Source organism: Gallus gallus, chromosome 23 (assembly GCF_016699485.2).
Source record: "Gallus gallus isolate bGalGal1 chromosome 23, bGalGal1.mat.broiler.GRCg7b, whole genome shotgun sequence".
Lineage (NCBI taxonomy): Eukaryota > Metazoa > Chordata > Aves > Galliformes > Phasianidae > Gallus > Gallus gallus.
The window spans coordinates 1,745,021-1,765,321 of NC_052554.1; the positions used below are offsets into that span (position 1 = coordinate 1,745,021).

A 20,301-nucleotide genomic window follows, 5' to 3' on the forward strand; every position below is an offset into this window, starting at 1 on the left:
CTGCTCTGAAATTCTCCTTTTTCAGTTTCCACTGTATCTCGTCCTCTTGCCATGCACCACAATGGAGACCTCACATCTGACTTTTTGACCAGCTCCTCTTCCCCAGAGCACTCCTGGTTGTCCCTTCTCACCAGCCTCCAACGCCTGCCCCAAGCTCAGGCTCTGAGGTCTGTGTGTGAAGTGGCCTTGGTGACTGACACAGCGCCACAAAACCTTCTGCAAAGATCTTACCATTCTCACAAAGGGCAATTTTGGAGGATGCCCATGCTACTAAAAAAAGGATACAGTGAACACTAGAAATGGAAGCATGGAGTAGTGGCTATCAGCTCACTGTAGACAACAATGGACTTACAAACACCTGAACATCTCTGGGTGCTCAGTTGCTGGCAAATCACACCTGGTGGTCTCTGGAGGTCTGAAGAGGAGAGGAAAAGTGCTTCCATGCTCCCCTGTTGGAGTCCTTGGTTTGAATCCCAATGCTCCTTCCTGAAGTATGCAATGGGCCTTTAGCCCAGAGGCAGCTCCAGAAGTGGTGGACAAAATGCTGACAAAGCCATGGCTTCTCCACACTATGGGCAATGTGGGTGTCCCCACTGTATTAATTGGGTGGTTAATTTTATGGTTGTATTAATCACTTGACCACTATCTGGTCAGGCTTTTTTTTCCTTATTCTATTTGTGTAGTGGGGGACCAGATTGCTAAGCTCTGATTTGTCTCCTTCCTGTTTCATGATAAAAAAAAACACAGTAGGCAGAGGAGGAACACGTATGTTTGTTGTTTTGTTTTTTAATATGTGTAACACAACAGAGTCCTGAGACAAGATCTCCCTTTCTTTCCTTCCCAGTTGGTCTGTCTGCATAACTGGCCAGCTGCCTGTTCATCTCGTTGGCTGCAGCTTCTGAGGATATCACTCAGAAGTAACTGACACGTGGAACAGTCCAAGGTCTCGTTTTTAATCTCAGCTCCTACCTGGCCTGCAATGGGCTGCAGCTGTCAGACAGGTCTTGCTCAGGAAGGCCCAAGTAGTGACGGGCACCAGTGGAGGAGTCTGAAGAGGAAGACGTGCTTTGCACAAAGCATACAGTAGACTGCTATTAACCACACCTATCCCAGACATTTGGCTGAAGATAGTGATGTGCTGGGCTTGGATGAGGGGTTGGGCACGGTCCTTGCTGGCTGTTCAAGGCCTGAGCTCCATGGAGGTGCCAGCACGCTGTGCCACAGCAAGGTCACCTTGGAGCTGGCAGCGTTACACCGGTTATAATGCACTACTGTGAGTCACACGTGGCTCTGCCAGATCTCCTCACATAGCACTTGGAGAAGGTAATTGCACTCAGGGTGACCTCCGGAGACCAAGGCACCAAGGAAAGGGTTCTTTCAGGCTGTTCTGGATGTCTTCTCAGTGATCCAAAATCCAAGGGACACACCAACCAAAATCCCACTGTTGCAAAGACTTCCACAGACGCTGAACTTTGCAACGCAGGAGCCGCTGTACTGACACCAGTGGGTATCACAGTGCAGCTGAACACTTGCTCTCAGGAGGTAATTTTGTACAAAAAGCAGCCCTGAAACAGCAGCTTAGGGGAAGCACAGGCATGGACACAGACATTAGGAAGGAAAAGAGAGTGTTTCAAACCTGGATGCTAAGGAAGCTCTTTGCAGTGTGGCAAGGGTGGCTTGGTTGTTGTTAAAGAAGCAGGTTTGTCCTCTTGTTTGGGAAATAGGTAGAAGAAGATCTGGGAGTTCAAATGAAAACCATCTGAAGGGCACCAGTGTGACTTCAGGTGGGAGAGCGCTCAGGTAGGGGCTGCAGCCCAGCAGGATGGGCCACTTAGCAGAGCTCTGTCCTTGTGTGGGACAGATCGTATCTCGCTCCAGGAGTCACAGTTCTGTGTGTAAAGAGCCTCTGTGCAAAAAAGCCCCATTCACTACCTGCAGATTGGAATCTACATCCCGTGGCCCTGTTCCACCTTGAAAGGAAAGGACAGAGGTATGAGCATGGTGGGTTCACACAGAGAGCACTGCTGGCACAGGCAGGACGAGGATCATACCTCCAAAAATCAACCCTGCTCAATTGCATGGGGCAGCTCTGTTGGGTTCAGCATTGCTCCAGGCACCTCCTGCAAAAATGTAGAGCTTTTCTCCTCTTTAAGGTCAGGCTCCTGTTGCAGTTTCTGTGCCTTTCCCTGTTCCTCTGTTACAGCCCCTCACACTTTATGAGAGCTAACTGCATTCAGTGATTGCAGTGCAGAACTGATAACCAGAGAAGGGGCCATCCTCAGCTCGTTGTAGGATGGGAATGAGCCATTCCCCTTCCTCCTGCACACTTCCATTTTCCCTGCTGGTAAATGGAGATGGTTGTATTTACCCACCTTCATAAGCATGATTTTATAGCCGAGGTTAGTGCTGAATTCCATGTGACTGCATTAACATCCCAAGCAGTCCTTAGCTCCTGCTCAGTGCTTCCCCCTTTCCAAGCACTTCACAGGTCAGCTGCACACAACACATGCATCAAGAAGCTTACATTGAGGGTATCAAAGCACAGCTCGTTCTTGTAACAGCTCTTCATCCCCAGGGACAAACACAGCACCCAAGATGAGGACATCTCTGAGTCTTTCATCCACCTTTTATCATGGAATCATAGAATCATTAAGATTGGAAAGACCATGAAGACCATGTAGCCCATCCATCAGCCCATGCCTGCAACTGCTGTAGACCACATCACTCAGTGTGACACCCACCCTTCTCTCGAACACCTCCAGGGACAGTGACTCCGCCACCTCCCTGGGCAGCCTCTTCCATCTCCTCACTCCTCTTTCAGAGAATAACTTTTTCCTAATATCCAACCTGATATCCAATCTATTGTACCACCACTACCACACTATCGCTATCACAGCATCTTCCAGATCTGCTCTTCAGACCCAGGTGACCGATGACACCGATCGCCTGGCAGAGCCCAGCACACATGGTACCCATTCCCCACTGACCCATGGCTTGGTACGACCAGATGGATGGCGCAAAGCCTGGCGATGTCATGAGAACAAATACACCAAGAGGCTGTTAATTGTTTTCATCTCTGCTGCATGTGTCTGAGCAGCTCCCTGCTGGGCCCAGAAGACCAGTACCCACCAGTACCATCTGCTCACAGCCTGCTGCCTGCCTGCATCCACCACTGCCCTCCCTGCCCGCCCAGTGGAAACTGGGAGGGGCAGAGAACGTCTGGATTCCTTAAGAAGCTGAGATGCTCATCTAGACAGCATTAATCACAATGTTTAACATCTGATTATAGGTTCTCTGGGTTTCCACTGTATATTTAAAGCTGAAAAACCTTGCTAATTGCATCCATGTTTCCATAGCTCAGATATGAACTCACACTCTAGTGATGGCAGAACCACTCTGTGCATTCCAGACCATCCATTGATGTTACCGATCTACCACTCATTTACGGGCACCTAGAGAGAGCTGCAAGGAGGAGCTGGTAATTCCCCACTGACCTCACCTCCTGCTTACAACAGCATGTCCCAGGAATGGCCTCAAGCAGTCAAGGACAAGGAGAATCTGCTTGAGATCATGGAAGAACAGATATCAATTGCAAAACTGAGCCTATGGGGCCAACGGGTGGAGGATGTAAGTGGCTGTGATGTGAGCAGCGTGGCTCTAGGCCTGGAAGGGCACACAGGAAGCAGCACCAACAGAAGGGAACATCCTTGTTTCTGCATTAATCCCAACACTCTTCCAGGACCTGCAGATCCAGGCCAGCGTTATGACTTGAAACACCCGCCTGTGAATTAGACATCTACGATCTTTGCTGCTGCTTCCCCCAGCCAAATTAGGAGTTGTGAAACCCAGGAAAAGAGCCCACAGTACGTGTTGTAAGGTCACCCATTTTCTCCTGCACATCCTCCCCCAGTGCTTGCCAAAGGGACAGGTCCAACTGGACACGAGGCACCTGCTCCTTCCCAGAAGCAGGTGTGAGCAGTCCCAACACACCCTCCCCAAACACAGACAGGAGACCTCCCTGCTTCCCTGCAGCCACGGCGGGGACAGGAGGGCTGTGCCCATGGGATGTGTGTGCAGGAGCTCCACTCCACCATGGCAAGGAGCAATGAGCTGAACCCAAGGACCTGAGGGCAGGGAGCACCCTGGCATTGGGCTAATGCCTGTCATCACTAAAATCACCTGGAGCAGCTCCCTGCTGTCTTTTCCCATGGATTATGCCAGTCCTGGCCATAGGGGAGTTGGAAATCTCCTTCTGCCTTGTCACATCTGATGCACAACCACTGACCGGATTAATGGGGACAGCAGCAAAATAACCCTGGGGAAGCACAATTTGCAGACACAAAGCAATGCCTAAGAGTGTTGGTGCTCTCTGCTTGGCAGCACAGTCCTGGCAGGAGGTCAGAGCAGCTGTGTCACCGTGAAGCCTCTGCAGGCTGCCCTATAGGGTATGTGGGTATATATACCCACAACAGCCCTACAACTCCTCGCTCCGCAGGCAGCACCGGAGCTGCCAAATCTCTTCCAACACCACTGAAAGGGAGGGAGGACTGTGGTGTTCAACTCAAGGAGCATGATCCTCTGTGGTTCTGGGACCTGCAGCAGGTTGGAAGCCAGCACGTCACAGAACCAGAGCTGCAGTGACAAATGTCTTCATTTCTGCAATGGAAGAATGAGAATGTGCCCAGAGTATGGTAGAAATGGGACCACTCCTTACTGCTCTCTGCCCTGCTTGGATGAGAGAAACCTTACTGAATCCCTGCTCATTCTCCTGCTGTTCTTGTGCTCAGGATAGCACTCCGTACACACAGTGACATCTGCATCAGCTTAGTATCTGCAGCTGCACAGGGCTGGCCCCCGGAGAGCCAAGGAGGCTCTGACTTTGCAAACTAAAATCATCCTTCCCACCACACAAGGGATTCAGCCCCTCTGAGATGACCTGGGGATGAGCCTCCACCACTGGGCTAAGCAGTGTTTGTGGGCAGGTAGGAATGCAAAGCAGTGGTGGTCGATGTGGGCCCAGAAATGGGTTGATGGCTGGACTAGATGATCCTAGAGGTCTTTTCCAACCTTACTGATTACGTGCTTCTGTTCTTCTAAGTAGCACGGTCCAAGTTGGCTGTTGGGTTCATCAGCGTGGGGACCATGCAATGGGGTAAAACCCAGCCCCTGGGCAGGCCTAGAGCACAGCACATGGTCCTTAAATATCCCAAATGCACCCAGCATGGGGATGGACAGATCTGCCACCAGCAGACAGGGCACTTTGGTTCCTGTAGAGCATGGAGAGGAATTGACACGTAACAAGGACAAGCTCAGCCCAGATGACTGTGTGGAGGGTTTTTTTTTCCCTCCCACAAACAGGGTTTTTTTTTTTTTTTTGTCTTGCTTGGCCTTTGTGCACACCCCAGTTATGGCTTTGTTTTGATTATGTGGATGCAGGGGACATCAGGCCCTGCCTCTCTGCTTCATCGCCTGGGGAGGTGGCCCTGGATGTACAAGGGCAGGGAGAAGGGGCCCAGGACATGCCTCACGCTGAAAACCCACTCGTCTCCCTCTCCCTGGCCATGTTCTGATAACAGCACAGCCTTTGGGCGGCCCCAAGAGAGTTGTTTTTCATCCACTTTCCATTGACCCACCAAGCATGCCATGCCATGCCATGCCATGCCATGCCATGCCATGCCATGCCATGCCATGCCATGCCATGCCACCTCCTGCTTGGCTGTCCCCCATTAGCCATTGATCCCAATGGCTGTTAGGACATGTCACCATGGCCCAGCTTCTTTCCACACTCCCATCTAGCTCCCAAAGGGTCCTTCTTTCTTCTGCCCTGCCAGTAACACAGATGGCCCTGCAGTCCACCTGCTGGGGTCGCAGGGGACAATCAGGTCCCCCCCATCACAGCACCTTCTCCCAGCCATGATCCTCCACCATGAGCATTTAAGTCCTGCCTTGTGACTCAGCCTGTTCACACTCACTCCTACCACACCTTCACGCTGGCTTGTTAGCTAACAGCACAGATGTTGCTTTGTGTTCTAAATTGCAGGATGCTTGCTAAGCAAGGTACCACAAGGACCTCTGTGGCCTTGGGAGGATCTGGATGAGTCCTCACCTGGCTGTTGTGTATCTACAAGCTCATTCTCTAGCTAGTCCCAAGGGTTTTCCTTCCCATTAAGGGGAATTACCACATATGCCTGTGTTTGCTACTAGCATCAGAATGAAACTTTCCAAATTCCATTTTAATGGGAAATTGCCCCTAAGGGACTAAAACCTTTCCTTCACAGCAATCTCTGTCTGAGCAATGCAAGCACTTGGAGCTCTTCCCAGTGTTTACTGGGAACTGCAAGTAGCTGCCATTCAGCTGAACTGTAGGAAGTTAAGGTAGAGGTTTCACCCTTAGCAGAGATTTTGCCAGAACAGAAGCTGATCTCCTCTGCGTGGGCTCAGCCCCATCCAGGATAGAGCAAACTGGGACTGCCCATGAGGCTGGGACGGCTGATTAAGGAGGTGCTGTAGCCTGCTCTGATCAGTGCTCCTGCTCCTGAGCAGGGAGCAATGCCATCCTTCCCTATTGCCTTGTAACCTTCCTCTGCCACAAAACATTGAATCATTACAGTTGGGAAAGACCTCTAAGTCCAACCCCAGCCCACCCCCACCATGCCCACTGCCCACGTCCCTCAGTGCCACATCCCCACGGTTCTGGAACACCTCCAGAGATGGTGACCCCACCACTCCCTGGGCAGTGTGTGCCAATGCATTATCACTGTATCAGAGAAGATTTTCCTAATACCCAATCTGACCATCCCTTGGTGCAACTTGAGGCCATGTGGTCTGGGTAGACCGGATCCATGCCTTGCTCTGCCCCCCCAGGCGGTCACCTGCTCACAGAAGGAGATTGGGCTGCAGGCAGTTGCTGAAGGAGCTGTGGTTCACTGCCACAATACAGTACATCATCGTGATCTGGAAGTCGCCAGCGCTTGTGGGAGGCTACAAGGAAAACTCTCTTCTTGTCCCAGCCTGTGCATCCAGGGATAACACCTCTGGGGTGTGCTTGGCTGACTCAGTCTGTAATTGCCAGCTATCTCAGGGTCAGGGTGCAAAGCTCCCCACGGGGCAGCAGTGAGCAGTGTAAAGGGCAGAGGAAGGATGGTGGCCATGGCAGAGCAAAGGGACTGCCACCCAGTGCCGTCACACAGCTGAAATTCCCTAAAGCCTCGTGGAGAGACCACATTCCAAGAACATTTGCCCAGAAATAAGGGACGCAGCCACCACAGCCAGCGCTCATCCTGCCTGTTAGGGCTGTGCCACCCCTTCCTATTCCCAATTCACACAAAGCTGCAGCACCATCCCTTCTCCCTGGGCTGCACCGGAGCGGTGCTGAGCGCTGCAGAGGAGCTCTGCTGTTGTCGATGAGCCGGAAAAAAGTCGCAACGCCGATTATAGTCTGTCAGCTTCCCCAGCCACTTCCAGCAATTAGATGTAAGGGCTTTCTTGCTATATTTACAGAAATTGCTTCCTTCCCTCCTGTTCCTCGGAGTAGAATCAGCAAAGCCTGATCCCAGATCTGCCCACTCGCATGGTCAGGACAAACAGTTCCCAACGCATCAGGGCCAGGCTGCAGCTCCAGCCCTGCAAGCAGGAAGGCAGCTCCAAGGGCAGGAGCCACAGTGGGGTCACAAAAACCTGAGCTCAGCCCCAGCCTGTGAGATAGATGCATGAAAGCAGATCCTGTAATGAACAGTTCACCCTCTCTGCCTGCACTCTGTGTTCTCTCTCGTCACTCTGTCCTTGGTATAACACAAACTGTACCTTTCAGTGGCAGGCACATCATTTTTTTTCCTCTTGCAAAGTGCCAGACAGCCCCGTGACACCGGGCAGGAGGCAGAATCTGCATCAGAGCCCTCATCTCCCGGAGGGTCCATCCCAGGGCAGCTGAGCAGACATCCTGCAGAGCGCTGCGATCCTCTGTCCTCTGCATGCCTGGGAGTGAAGGAACAGAGCTTCACAAGGCTCATTCCACTCAGCAGAAGCAGTGGGATGAATCCACCCAGAGCCTGAGCAGAAAACAGGGTCTGCCCAGCTGAGGGCATCCTGGATCACTCAGGCTGGAGGCCACGAGTGGGATGGGCTTCTGCTCTCCATCACCTCCGTCTCTGTGCTTTATAAACCCCCCAGGGTTCCCTTCCTGCAGAACCTCCCCTGGTCTGTCGTATATGCTCTCCCAGGTGAAAATTTCCACCCAAATCGTTTTCTTGCTGGGCCTTCTGCCACTTCTCTATCTCCCACTCAGTGGCCGATGTCCCTTTGGGGCAGGGATGAAGACCCCGCTTCCCTCTGCTTTATAGCAGTATGATTTGCAGCTAGTGAAAACAGAGGTAAGAGCCCTCACCTGCTGGTGCCAGGATGAGAAGACCTTACAAAAGGACCTGTCACAGGAGCCCACAACGCTGACACAATGGCTGTGCGAGGTTTTGCATATAGAGCAGGGCTACACTGAGATGTCATTAGGCTCAGTGGGAGAGCTGGCCGAAGAGAAGGCACTTTGTGGGGAGCAATTAGCTAACAAGAGCTTGCAGCTACAACTGGATGAGTACGGTATGCTGAGCAAGCACAGCCATTGCTTTCACAGGGATCCTGCAGCTATAATGTATCCTGAACTTGCAAGGACTGCCATCACCTCAGCACCAATCTGAACTGTTATTGATGGAAGTAGATGGTTTGTCATTTTGCTTTCCAGTGATACGAAAACATTTGCACTCATCCATGGGGCAGTACGAACTCTTCATCTCCAGGGGCTGCTCACCTGCACAGCTGTGAGCTCCCACCTGCTCAGGCTGCTTCTCACACCGTGAGCTCCATCAGGGTAGAAGATGGAGCAGATAAACAAGAACCAGTTGGCCTCTGTTTCCCAGCCCTTGCCCACAGCCTGCCCTTCCTTCTCTCCCTGCAGCACACCGTGGCCCCACCAGGCCCTGCCAGCACCCACCCCACTCCTGCCATAGCCCCACCACTTTCCCCTCCCCGGGGTTCACACAGCCCTTTTGCTGTGCTCACACTGCTCCCATTGGCTCCCAGCCCCAACTGCTGGGTTTTCCTGGGCTCATTAGCAGGGCTCTCCTGGGATTAATGCTTCATGTTATTTCTTGACTACTGGGAAAATCGCATCCTCATTCCAAGCAGCAGCAGCCAGAAACTACAGGTTCTGCAAATACCTCATCGCATCAGCACTGCCCACACAGCGCCTGCATTCCCTCTTTGGATTTGCCTTGCCCTGGGAAAGCCCCTCTCATCAGAGCTGACACGCACAGAGCCGTGAGCAGCCGCCTCTCTCTTGGCTGGCCCAGCAGTGGCTCTCAGAATTTGGTGACAGCTTTGGCTCAGGGCCTGCTGTCCATGTGGGGGTTTCCTCGGACACGTCCTGCCTCTCCTTACATCACCGAGGCACCGCTCGGTGCTGGGGCTGCTCTCCCCAGGAAGGTGTCTGTGCTGCCCAATCGAGTCCTCTCTTGGCTCGTCCTTTTTCTTGCAGGATGATGGGGAACCCAGCAGTGATCTCCCATGGGCCGTTCCCCCACTTGTTATTCTGCAAAGAAGAGCCCGCAGCTGAGCAGCCAACCAAAGTCTGCCGTATCAACAAATTGGCTTAGAGATCATTTTAATGATCACTTTAAGGCACGGTTGTCAGAAATCACGAGGGAAACCAGGTTGGTATGCTTTTCCCTCTGAGTCTGAGTGTGTTTCAGACTGAGTGCCCCCACCCAAGGCCCTTTTTCCTCAGTGACAGCCAACATTCTGCCTGGCACCTCCTGTGAATGGAGCTTCCTCTGGGACCAGAAATTGCGTGAGTACCCATTTTGTTTTCAGTTTGAGCCCCGGGGCTTCCCAAATGCAAAACCTCAGGCAGAGTTCCTCACACAGTGACATGCAACATCAGCTCGGTGCTTCTGTCTCATTCAGGCTCTGCCTTCCACAGCGAACCACAAACGAGAGTGCAGAAGTCAGACTGCAGAGCTCCTTTGCAAGGCTACGCATCACCCATTGCTCAGCACGACCCAAAGCTTCCAGAGCTGCCCAAAATGTAAGGGAGCAACACAGCCGTGTCCCTCACAGGTGCTGTCAGTTTCCCAACCTGCAATGCTGCTCGACTGGGGCCACATTGCAAAGGCACAGGGAGTTTCGAAGAGTGCAAAGCCTGCACCTGTGAGCAGTGCCCACACTCTGTGCTCCGTGCTCAACTCTTGGCAGTCACAGCCTAATGCTGCAAATCATCTTTATGTGACCCAAATGCATTTCCTGGTGAATAAACCCTCCCCGGTCCCATCCGGGATCACTGGGAAGGTGGGGCTCATCCGCTGGGCACAGCTCATCCCCTCCACTTCCCCAAAGGACATTTATGTTCCTACATCTCTCCCCCCCACAGAAATAAACACAGAAATAGCTCTGGAAAGAGAGGATGCCAGGACTGGAGACTGCCAAAGGAGACCTCACAGAGGGCCCGGAGGTTGGTTGGAGGTTTCATGCTGCTAGATAGCCCACAGACCTTGCAGCAATCTTGGAGATCAGTGCATGAGGTGCCTTCAGGTGCATCACCATCCCCTACCTGTGGGTTGGCCCCAGCACACCTTCCCTTCCACTCCGGGAGCTCTGCTGTCCCAGGGCTGTCAGCAGCAGCTGGGGAGCAGGGTGACAGTGGAATGAGAGGTGGCTCTCACTCCTCTCGAGATCCCAGTGGGTGCAAACCCACTGCATCCACTCCAAAACTCCCTGTTCAGGACTGTCACCATCTGCACCAGCAAAAACTGCATTTCAGAACATTCTCACGCAGCAGACCTTGCTCAGAAAGGAGCAACGGGACCTCACTCTCTCTGAATGCCTCTCACACTCCTCACCCTGCCCAGCATCCTGCCACGTCCTCCCCACACCCTGCTTTCTAGAAACACCAAAGCTAAATCCAGTCTGATGCAGAGCAGCAGAGCTCCACCCGAGCATCCCATCCCCAGCACAGAAAGAGGGGTGCACGAGGAGGACCCCCCCCACGCCCCCAACACACACAGCTGCCTGCACCCACCGGGACGCCCGCTGCCTCCTTCCCCTGCTGGGGAAGCAGCTTCCTCCTCGCAGAGCCGCACAGGAAGCACTGCGGTATTTATAGCTCTCTCTGAGAGCATCTTGCACAAACCTCAGGGAAAAACCTCCATTCGGTGAAAAACAACCTCTGTACACCCCGGGCTGCATCAGGAGTGGGACACGTGCTTGGGCCAGTCCCGGACCCACACATCCTGTGGGGGAGGTTGTAGGACCACATCCTACCATCCATAGCAACTGGACCAGGATCCTTTCCCAGGATTGCCGTTCTGCTCCACACTGCCTCCTCATTCTCCTCCTTCCTTCTTCATCTCATGCATCCATCTGTCTGGACTATAGGAGGCCATGCAGAGGGCAAAGATTCCTTCCACGAGGAATTTCAGGATGTCAGAGTGGGAAACACAGAAACGTTTCAGTCTAAAACTGCTCCGAAACAGGTTTGGTTCAACTCTGAGCTTTCATCTCCTGGATGAATCCTGCTCCATTTGGCCTCGATTCCATAATTTCTTGGTAGATATTTTGCTGAGGCAGCAGAAGTTCCAGGGAAGTATTCCCAGTCAGTTCTGGCCCCAGCATAAGCCCATTTCCGAGACCAGCAATGTTCACTTCCAGTTCAATTCCATCTGGCCTGGAGGTACACTCGCCCTTAGCCATGTGCTGCAATTAGCGCTCTGAGCAACCTAAGAAAGACAGAAGGTGATTAATTAGCTCAGTTAATGAGGAAAATGGCCTTTGCCAATTCCTCCTGTGTCTCATGGCACAGCAGGGTAAAGATTTAATTTAAGGGCAATATATGGACTGCAAGAGGCATGGGCACAGCCTCCCACGTGTATTTTGAAGGGGCACAGAGCTGATTTTGGGTGTCCAACACAAATAATTGCAGCTCTGCCTCTGACACTGCTGGTCCTGTAGAGGTGCTGCTGGTTCAGAGGACAGCTGCAGCAGCTTCCCATGCTCACGTGAAATCAGAGCACATGAAATCCCACCAGGCCACATCCAAGCAGTTTCTCTTCTGGAGAGCTCCAGTCTTCAACCTCAGTGACATCATAGAATCATACAATCATAGCATTGCTCAGGTTGGAAAAGACCTTAAACATCATAGAGTCCAACCACGACCTAACCACACTACCCTAACTCTAACAGCCCTCCACTAAATCACGTCCCTGAGCACCACATCCAAACGGTTGTTAAACACATCCAGGGATGGTGACTCAGCCACCTCCCTGGGCAGCCCATTCCAGTGCTTAACAACCCGTTCTGTAAAGAAGTTTTTCCTGATATCCAACCTAAACTTACCCTGCACTACTTGAGGCCATTTCCTCTTGTTCTGTCACCTGTCAGCAGTGAGAAGAGACCAACCCCGCTCTGCTGCAATCACCTTTGAGGTATTGGAAGAGAGCAATGAGGTCTCCCCTCAGCCTCCTCAAATGCAGCTTTGATTGCATTTGAGTCCAGAGCTTTTTACAGGCCACGTGGCTGGAAGGGAAATGCATTCATGAGAGCAGCAGAGATGAGAAAAAAAAAGGAAAGAAAAAAAAAAGAAAGATGAAAAGAAGAAAACAGAAGAAAAGAAGGAGAGGAGAGGAGAGGAGAGGAGAGGAGAGGAGAGGAGAGGAGAGGAGAGGAGAGGAGAGGAGAGGAGAGGAGAGGAGAGGAGAGGAGAGGAGAGGAGAGGAGAGGAGAGGAGAGGAGGAGGAGGAGGAGGAGGAGGAGGAGGAGGAGGAGGAGGAAGAGGAAAGAAGAAAAAGAAAGATCTGAGCTGCCCGCAGGTATCTGCACTGTCTGAGGACTTCCTCCTCGGTTATTGTGAATGGTCATTCACTAAGAGCGGCCATTCATCCCCATGGGAGCACCCAGGGCTGTACACACACCTCTGGAAGCACAACCACAGGGAGCCCTGAGGGCTCAGCATCTCCTCTTGCTTCAGGGAAAGGTGCTCACTGATGGTTAATCCACCTGCTTGCTTTACACTTACATCAACCCCTCTCCCTTTCTATCTTGTGTCAGGGGCAGCAATAAGGTAAGCTGGAAGGACTTACACCACACAGCATTTTAATTTACAGGCACAATGGATGAAGTCCTTGTGAAAGCTCTGTACTTAAGACTTGTAATGAGCCAGGTTCCAGCATTCCATCAGAGAATGTGGGAAAGGTTATCGCTGGGAAAGGATCCAAAGCTGGCGTGGATTGGGCCATTTTGCTGGGGTCCCTCCATGAAGCTGAGCAAATCCAGCACACGGCCCCATTTAGCCTGCTGCCCCTGTCTCCATGCATGTGCATTGCTTGAAAGATCCTGCCTGCATTTGGGAGCTGAAGAGGAAACCCTGGGGCGCAGGAGGCAGCTTTCCATGATCGTCTGCCCCTGCAAATTATTCTCTCTGCATCCCCTCTGGGAAAGGCCCACGCTGAGGCTGCACCTCAAAGATAGCTGCTAACATGGGAATCCTTACGCAGGTCGCCCTGCTGGAGCCAGGCCAAGCTGCCCGTGGTTTGTGGCCCACAGTAACAAACGTTACAGCAGAAGACAGTATTTGTTTAACTGCTTGTTCTGTCAATACTGCAGCTTGCAAAAGCCCGGAGTTTGCACAGCCGGAGCTGGCGACGTTTCGGAAGTCATCTGCTTCTGCAGCACGAGAAGGGGCCATTCTGCTGAGAGGTGGGGCTCGGGCAGGATTCACTCCTGGGGAATGATGGAGGAGTGTTTCCTTTCCAAGAGAGATGGCCCTGCTCTCCTATTAGGCCCTGCTCTCCTATTAGGCACTGTGCCTGGAAGCTTCCAGCACAAAACCGCTTCCCAGCCTGCCTGGGCCTCACTGTGCTTCCAGCAAAACCTTCTGCACCCGAAATCTTCTCCTGGGGAAACACCAAGCTCTGTCTGTGGGAAAGCCCATCGGTTGGGCAGCCTCCACCACGGCACAGCAGTGTGAAGCAGCAGGAACCACCGAGATACACAGCTCAGTCAGGGTGCAAACACTGGCAGGTCTCACAGCTACCTGCAGTGATTTATTTTGCCCTGGAGCGGAGTCCCACAGGACACGCAGTGCTCCAAGTGCTCCCAGTTCGGTGTTTGGTGCTCTCTTACCCCAAAGGGTTAAATTTCCACAAGGAGTAGCAAGATGCAGATGGATGCTCCACACTGGAAGCTGTGTGCCTCAGTCCTGTGGGCGCTTCCTTTCCCAACAAACCATCCATTTTTTTGGACCACAGAAGCCCATAGACTGGACTTGGCCTCCCCTTGGGATGCGAGGAGACCTTGGACACAGACGGGTCTCCAGCCTCAGGGAGATCAGCTGCCCTTGCATTGTCCTGTTTTAAAGGGCTGTCTCCAGACAGGAAGATCTTCCCTGGGTCTAATGGGAAGCCTCCATCCTGCAGCTGAAGCCGAAGCTGAAGCTGATGCAGGCCCTGCTGTACCTGTGCTCCTGCCTGCCTTGGTTGTCTCCTCTCCAGGATAAACCCCCCAGCACACCCGGGGTTCTGCTGATGCTTTCTCATCTCAAAACACCCAACATTTGCTCCACTTCTTTCCTGACGTGCTGGGGCTTTGGGAAAATGCTCATCTGGAGCTTCACCATTCACAGCCCCTCTGTTAGATGTGCTCACTGTGCCAGGACCACTCTTAGCCAAACTTCGCCCCTCACATCTGTGGGGGTTCAGCATCACAGCTGTGGCTCTGCTGGCCCTGTTAGGCACAGCTCCTTTCCCCACCCCAGGGAAGGTGCAGCAGCACCAGAGCCCCAGTACGGGTCTGACCCCGTGGTCAGCACTACGAAGACATTCAGCACAGATTCCTGCATGCAGTTCAGCTCCTGATGTCTTGTTGATGTTTTTCTTTGAAAACCTAAGATATCTGGTCACAGCTTGGTGACAAGTGCAGCATTGCTGGTATTGTATTGTAGCCCAGGGCACTGAAAGGTCCCGGGTTGCACAGGCAGAGGCAATAAGCTGCAGCGTGCATTCTGGAGCAGCAGCTCTAATGGGCAGCTGCATCTGTGGGCTTCTCCCAGGAGGACAGGTCCCCTGGTGAAGCTCTTGAAGGAGAGAGAAGCACTGCATGGAGTCAGCAGAAGCAGAGAGGGGAGGAAGCCCTGGTGTTCAGGACCCACTTCCACTGCCCCTTTTACAGCCCAGACCCACTTTCCTTTCCTGGCTGTGAAAGCACAGCTTTCCTTCTGGAGTGCCTTGAGCTTCTTGTGAACTAGAACTGAAGTGCTGAGCTGGGGAAGCTGCTGGTTTCAGTGCTTCTCAGAATAGCAGCTCTATTTTTCTTTTTTTTCCTTAAGCCTTATATATAAACTGCTGCTGTTGGGGGTTTTTATGACAAAGACAGCGAGTCCAGGAAATCAGCAGCGGTTTCTGTTATCTGGAGCACAACCATGTGAGGGAGGGAAAAGGGTGTCACACTCCAGGAGTCTGTTCATGGAAATGAGTATCTCACTGCTTTGCCCCTCGAGAGCTGGATATTTATAACCCCTCACATCTCCTCCTGCTCCTTCCTGGCACCAGCTTCAAAACGTGCTCATGCTGGTAACCCCGCAGCAGCAGCTGTAGCAGGGGGCGGTCACACCTCTACCTTCCCCCATTTCCATGTGTAAGGCTTTACTCACCCATTGCAAGGCCGAACACCACGGTTGCAGCAGCTCAGAGGTCTCCCACCTCCTGGCATGCTTTGTCCTGACCTTATGGGTCTCAGCAAAGCAGCACCCAGAAATCACTGTGCAAACTGCAATGCAAGAAGGATACGGATTTGCTGGAGCAGTTCTGTGCAGGGCCACGGAAATGATGCAGGGAATGGAGCATCTCAGTTGTGAGGAGAGCTGAGAGTTGGGGCCTTTCAAATTGGAGAAGAGAAAGCTGACACGGAGATACCCATACGTGTCAGAGCTGCTCTTCTTGTGCCCCCCGCCCTCTTTTGCAACTTTGCGGTGGCTGAAGCCTTGATCTGAATGGTTTGAAGCAAGTTTCTTCTAACAGAGTGCTGTAGCCAAAGCCCTCCAGCACACTCAGGGATCAGCCAGACTTTACCACTCCCCCAGGTGGAGCATCTCAATGCAACTGCCCCCTCTTTTCCCATCACAGAGTGACCCGGCTGTCCTGCCATGGCCCCCTACACACCCAAACACTGCACAGGCAACACCTGCCACATTCCTGAGCACTCACACTGGCTCGCCCCATCAAAGGCTTAAAAGCATTCCCCAGTGACCAAAACAATGGAGACTATGAAGCACACGCTGGAGCCACCATGGAACACGTGCATCACTCGTGCTATCAGCAGTGAAGGGTGATCATTCCAGGAGCACCTGCAGAGTTTGTGCACTCACTGTCACCTACCCCTATATGTCAAGGAGAAAACTACATTGTTCGTAGAACAGTGAAAAAGGAGAGCTTAACTGGGAATGCTGGGAAGATCTATGCGACATGGATCAGCTCTTCACATGGGGGGATCAACAGCAGATTTGTGCCCCCACGTGCTACTGTGAAAGCCTCCTGCCCATGCTGGACCTTGCCAGACCTCTCAAGTCCAAGCCCAGCATCTTTCTAGCTGGCAATCTCCAGCTTAGGTGGTGAGAAGAGAGCCCAGGGATCACTGCCCTGGCTGCAGTTTGGCTCCTGCTTGCTCATTCTCTCCCCGCTGCCAGCACCACAGCACTCCTCTCTGTTAGTGCTCAGGGAGCTCAGCTCCCGGGGTCCCAGAGTGGGGCTCTTTGGACTTCTGCCTTCGGGTTCTTCTGGCCGAAGTACAGCTGGCACTTGGCTGCGAGTGCACTGATCCAAACTGGTCTCCAGAGCCGAGGGTGTATCTCATGCGATAGAGTGAGCGAAACTGACGCTGCATATCCACAGCAAGAAGGAAATCTTGTTTCCCATCTCAACCCAATTCCTTCCTGCTTACATAGTGCCATCTCCAGCACCCAGCGCACCCCTCCCGGAAGCAGCAGAGAACTGACCCAGATGATTCAGCTGCCTCCAAAAATGCAGTCACGGAGCACAACCCCCCTGGCCAAGCAGGTCTCCCAGGCACGAGGTTTGCCATGAACTCTGGCTCCCACCCTCCTTCTCTTCACCCCATTTTGTGACCCCTACTTCAGCATCCTGCATCAAAGCAGGGACCTCCTTGCGCCCACCAGCACTGATTATCCCAACTCTGCCTTTGCTGGGACCCAGACTGAGGGAACACAGCGCAGAGCGGAGGACTCAAAGCGCCTCTCCAATGTGCGCAGCACAGCCTCCCTCCGCCTGGCACTCTGCTACTTTCACCAGCTTGTCCCTTACACAACAGATGCCTTCAGCAATCAGTGTTCCCAAAAAGGGCAATTGCATTTTAATCCCAACAACGGCAGCAGCGACTGTTTTCCTGACATCACATGTGCCAGAGGCTCCTGTGGATTTCAGTGGGTTCTGGCCAAGAATACACATTTTAAGCTATTGCATCTTTTCAGTTACTGCCAATTAATTGGTAAAACTCACCTAAGCATCCAGCCCACTTTCTTCATGTAAGAAAGAAATGCATCTACGTGAACACTGGGCTTCCTCTGGCTGCAGCCCCCCCCCTGCTTGGGGTGACCTGGGGCAGCTGGCACACTTCCACAGCACTGCTCAAATCTGCTGCCTCGGCCCTATTGGTGACATGACGAGATGGCTAAAACCCAGGTAGCAGCACTCCAGTGCTCAGTGAGAGCTGTATAGAGGTGGTTCTTTCACCGTAAATACCAATACATGCATTCTTCTTTATTTTTGGAGATCGGAGGTAGGGCTCCCTGTGAGCTCTTACCATGGAAAGCAGGACAGTGGACTATGGGAGAATTAATCTCTTTCCTTCCTCAAAGCAAAACAAACATGTTCATGCCCTGGCCTGGGAGGAGGCTGCTCTGAAAGCAGCTCCTGCACAGCCACAGAGCAGCTCCTGCAGTGCCACTGGTGGGCATGGCGAGGCTGGAATCCAGCTATGTAAACACACGGCGGCTCCCACAGGACACCGCCACGCTCCGTCACCATGTGCTGCCCATTAGCTGACAACAACACCATTTGTTTTCAGGAATACTGAGCTGATGAGTAACAAAAATAGGAACATGAGAAACAGGTCCCCGTGACCTGGATCCCAGGCAGCTCTCCCAGGACAGAACTTTCAGTGGCCCTGAGTCACGCACTCCTCCTCCCCGACCACGCCAAGCAGAGCCGCTGGGCACCCAACCCACCCACAAGCTCACATCTTCCCAGGGCTTCTCCCTCCTCCCCGCGCTCATCACGGCCCGTGCTCAGATTGCTTAGTAGGCAAAGAAGCGCTCGGGCATCCTAATGCCCTCCAGGGCTTGAGAGGAGTGGAGTGAGGCAGGGAAGTATCGTCATAGCCATGAGGGTCTGTGAATACCCAGAGGAGCATCTGTTCCCAGGTCTGCTGTAGCCCATCCTGTGCTCACGAGGACTGGTTATCCCATCCTTTGCTGAGACCCGGATTGAGGGAACACAGTGCAGAGGAAAGGACTCAAAGCACCTCTCCAATGCACGCAGCACAGCGGATGGGGGACAGGAGGTGGTTTCTCTCTCCAAAGCTACATCAACCTAGGGAAAACAGCCGCTGCCTGTTGAAAAAGAGGTTGCCTAACATGAAGAAGAGAGAGGGCAGATAAACAGCAACAGCTCCTTCTGATGACAGGGCAAGAAACTCCAGCCTAAGCCCCCCCAGAAAGCCATGGCCATGGCTGCCCCATGCCTCCAAATGCATGACAGTGAAACAACTTTGGTGGAGCATAGACACTGCCAGCACAGTGCAGTGCCATATGGGCACCAAGAGATAATGAGGAATAGCCTCAGGGTCTCTGTGCCATGCGGAGTGAGGAGCACCCCACTCACTGGAAAGGGAAGCCCCGCTGCCACAGGCCAGATTCCAACAGGATGGTGCTGGGAGGAATGGGCAGAGGGGTCTCAAGAAGACGTGGCCATGCAATGGGAGCCCTGACTCAACAGGTTCCTTGCCAGAGAAATTGCTGCTATGTGCTTCCAACCCAGCCTTGGGGAGATCCCAGTGACCAGGACACCCAGCAAGGCCCCACGGCAGCACCCAACAGCAGCCAGGCCTTGGGTTTCTTAAGCTGACACAGACCTACAGGTTCTGGGCATGGGAGGGGGTCTCTCTTTTGGCTTGGCTTGTGCAGGGGAGGACAGTTATGGGGGGTGCTGAGGCAGCCATGCAAGAACAGCCCCATGTTACTGTACAAGGACAGCCTGTCTGTCACCAGGGCTGGATTAGGGCACTGGGATGCAGCCCATGGAGCACAGACAGCAGGCTGAGAACCACAGGCACGGAGAAGGGAGAGAGAGGGGAGAGCAGGCAAGAGAAAGCAATGGGGGAAGATCGTGTCTTAGCCATGTGTGTCTCAACCAAAGTCCAAAGCAGGAGGCGCTTGCAAAGGACACTGGAAAGATTCCAGTGATGTTATCTGCCCCCACAGAACATGATTAGCCCAGAGGGAAGGGAAAAAAAAAGTTGTTTACAAGCTGGGCCAGCAGCTCAGTGGCTGGAGAACACTAACACTGAGCTCAGCTGTTGGCCTGGCTACGTCTGTGCCTTTGGAACCTAACCCTAACCCTAACCCTAATCCTTCAGCACGTAGACACTGGGGAGAGGGAATTTTGAGTTGCTGTTCATAGAATCATAGAATGGCTTGGGTTGGAAGGGACCTCAAGGATCATGAAGTTCCAACCCCCCTGCTGCAGGCAGGGCTGCCAATCTCCATATCTAATACCAGACCAAGCTGCCCAGGGCCCCATCCAACCTGGCCTTGAACACCTGCAGGGACCTCCTGTTCAGTGCCATCAGACCACGGCTGCCCAGAGCCCCAGTGAGGAGATGCATTGTGCTCTCTTAGAATCTCCACTTCTCTTCTCTGAATTGAAATCAAAGTGTTTTGAAGAAGCTCGTGTTCTTTCAGAGTGGCATGCAGGGTTTGCTCAGTTCATGCACATTCCCCACGTCCTGCCCAGGGAAATGGTTCTTTTCCCTTCACTTGTCCACTTGGGGACAAGAAATAGCCCTGGTAACAGGTGCCTAAAATAAGCTGGTGTTGGCCAGTATTTTCCTTTGTCAGAGACTCCTATGAGACACAAGAGCTACAGCCCATGTCAAGGAGCCTAATATTAATTGAACTTCTAAATTCTGTCTTGCTGATATCTTTATTTAAATCCATACTATGGAGGAACTCCATGGGAGTTTGCTCCTGGTTCA

General features: G+C 52.7%; 1 long non-coding RNA gene across 1 annotated transcript; it reads right to left on the minus strand.

The window, feature by feature from the left end:
• Positions 1 to 766: 766 nt before the first annotated feature.
• On the minus strand, positions 767 to 12,120 carry LOC124417368. The gene is made up of 3 exons (XR_006932068.1): positions 12,039 to 12,120; positions 6,873 to 11,759; positions 767 to 1,970 (listed from the first exon to the last, which is right to left on the minus strand). It is a non-coding gene; the product is annotated as an uncharacterized LOC124417368 (long non-coding RNA).
• Positions 12,121 to 20,301: the final 8,181 nt, after the last annotated feature.